This window comes from Hibiscus syriacus, unplaced genomic scaffold (assembly GCF_006381635.1).
Source record: "Hibiscus syriacus cultivar Baekdansim isolate YM2019G1 unplaced genomic scaffold, ASM638163v2 tig00110009_pilon, whole genome shotgun sequence".
NCBI lineage: Eukaryota > Viridiplantae > Streptophyta > Magnoliopsida > Malvales > Malvaceae > Hibiscus > Hibiscus syriacus.
Window position 1 is genome coordinate 2,489,287 of NW_024062561.1, and position 2,608 is coordinate 2,491,894.

The 2,608-nt window shown below is 36.0% G+C and overlaps 1 pseudogene; it reads left to right on the forward strand.

Moving 5' to 3' along the window:
* The first annotated feature begins 447 nt into the window (after positions 1-447).
* LOC120212259 lies at positions 448-2,327 on the forward strand (annotated as a pseudogene).
* The last annotated feature ends 281 nt before the right edge of the window (positions 2,328-2,608 follow it).

Below are 2,608 nucleotides of genomic sequence, written 5' to 3' on the forward strand. Positions count from 1 at the left end.
ATCAGTGGTAAGCAATTTGGATCAATATTTTACCTTTTAATTTAACTTTCAATTTTCTTAATTAAAGACAACTGGAAATTACACAGTACCGAAAGGGCAGTTCAAGGGTGCTAGCCCTTCCTGACTGTAACCGACTCCCGAATCCGACACATCTCTGGTAAGACGCAGATCAAAGACGGTTTGTGACAGTGTTTTTATATAAATTCCGTTAAAGACTCTTACTTATTGGTGTTTTTATACAAACACTATAATTTATAAATACATTAGTGGCATTTATATTTACAAACGCAGCAAGATTACAATTTCTAAATCCCGTGTCCCTTCAACCCTTTTTCATTTTTCTCCCTTCACCTATGTTTTGGTCGATGGAAAAAGTGAACAAGCAAGTTGAAAGAAAAAAGTGTTAACAAAGGCGGAGTTGAGAAGGAAGAACCGGTCAATGGAAAGATGCAAGTTGAAGGTTCAAGATTTAGAAATCTCAGAATTATCGGGGAGGCCGATTTTTTATTCGGATATAAGGGAGAATTGGCAGGCAACTGTAAAGGAGGCGGAGAAGATGTTGGCGTTGGGGGAAAATTAGGGATTCACGTGCAAGGTGAAGAATCTGGAGTAGTCAAAGAGCTAGCCTTTCTTGAGTAGGGACCTAATCGATTTTTGGTGTTAAAGTTTGGGCCGATTCGGAGGTGGAATCTACTTGAGGATTGTTTCGTGGAACTCTAGAGGTCGTGGGGAGGAAGCATAGCTTCTGGCACTACATTCGTTGGTTAGAAAGCAAAAAGTGGTTACGTTACAATTTTAGGAAATGCTTGACAATTTGTTGGTTCGTAAATTTTTTGGGTTGATGTCGTTTCCAAATTTAGAGCTTTTATAGAAGTAAGGAGGTTTGGGGGCGACTTTCGTCTGGATTTAGGTTTCTTTTGATGTTGTTCACTCGTTTTTTAACCAAAGGTTCTTATGTGTTAAGGGTAAGTGGTTGTTTTCTCTTCATCATGTTGTAAGAAGAGTTCGTGGAAACACCGTAAAACCATACAAATATAGAACAGATCTTCACTTCCAATGGTAATTTCTTGCTGACATTTTGTTAAAGCTTGATCTTTTCAAGAATGGTGGTATTTTGAATGTCTGGCTGTCATGGGTTTTATTCTCTGCTGGATATTAGGCTGCATATTTGGGTGATCTTTGGCTTAGTTTTGTTGTAGTTCTGTGCTAGCTGCTTGGTGATGTTTTTTCTGTTTTGCTTGTTGTTGCAGTGTCGAGTCCTGCATTCATTGTTGTTGTGCTTTGGTCAGGTGAATTCCAGCAATCAAATTGGGCATTAAAACCTGGAAATGTGGTATGTGAATCTTTGTTTGGAAATCTTGAATTTCATACTTTGAATTTAGATTTCATAGGGCGATATGTTTTGATGTGTTTTGGTTTTTCGCGAAAGGGTTGGAGACTCTTGCTAGGGTAGCTCTTTTTTGTTGTTTAGCGTTGTTTTGAGTCCCACTAATGATGGTGATAATGACTTGTTTTGGGGCCAGAGACCACTTCAGGTGTGATTTTGTCTCTTCTGGTTACTATTGGATATTGTTATTTGCCATGTTGCTGTTTTTCAACTCTTCACAGTGGTCTATTGCTACTTAACTTGTGTAGATTACGTTGCTAGTTTTGGCATTAGTTGCAGTTCCATGGATGTTTTTTCCTAGACCTATTATTTTGAAGAAGCTTCATTCTGAGGTACCATGTAGCTGATTTTCCTTTATTTTTGTATAAATAGTATGAGGAGATCATTTTCTTGTATTTTATCATCAAAATTAGTATATATACAAGTATAAAGGTCATACAATATGCAATCTATTACACTAAAAACAATGTATATCAACCCTAATATTTATCCTATAATTCTGTAATATTACTTCTTTACTGAGATTTACCCTAGAATAAATTTAGAGGAGTTCACACGAATAACTTGTTAATTATGTGATATATTTCCTTAAATATGTTTTAGAGATTTCAAGGTCGCAACTATGGCATGATTATCTCCTCCGAGTTTAGTCTTGATGTCGAACCTGATTCTGCACGAGAACATCATGAGGAGTTCAACTTTACTGAGGTTTTTGAGCACCAAATGATACATTCCATTGAGTTTGTTCTTGGTGCTGTCTCAAACACTGCATCATCTTCGTCTTTGGGCTTTAAGGTAGACCATATTGTTTTCTCAGTTTGAATATTTTCCACTGTTTCTTAAATAAATGTCAAGTTAATGTCTGCTTCTAATACATTACAGTTTGGCACACTCTGAATTATCGACAGTTTTCTACGAGAAAGTCCTACTACTTTCCTAGGAGTGGGTTTTTTAATTTTCTAAATGTTGCATGCTGTAGTCCTATATATTCTAACTCCTTTCCATTTGTTCCTATTGCCTTGCTAGTTTGTGGTTTAATACTCCAGTGTTGGATGCATGAAATACAAAGTAGCAGTGAACTACTTTTTAATCCACTCAACTTTACATATGTTTCTATTTTGATCATTCAATGTTGTATGTGTTTCTGTTTTGGTCGTACAATTTAAAAACAATAATTTCATCACTAAACTTTCAAATTTCTCTCATTTTGATCACTTTATC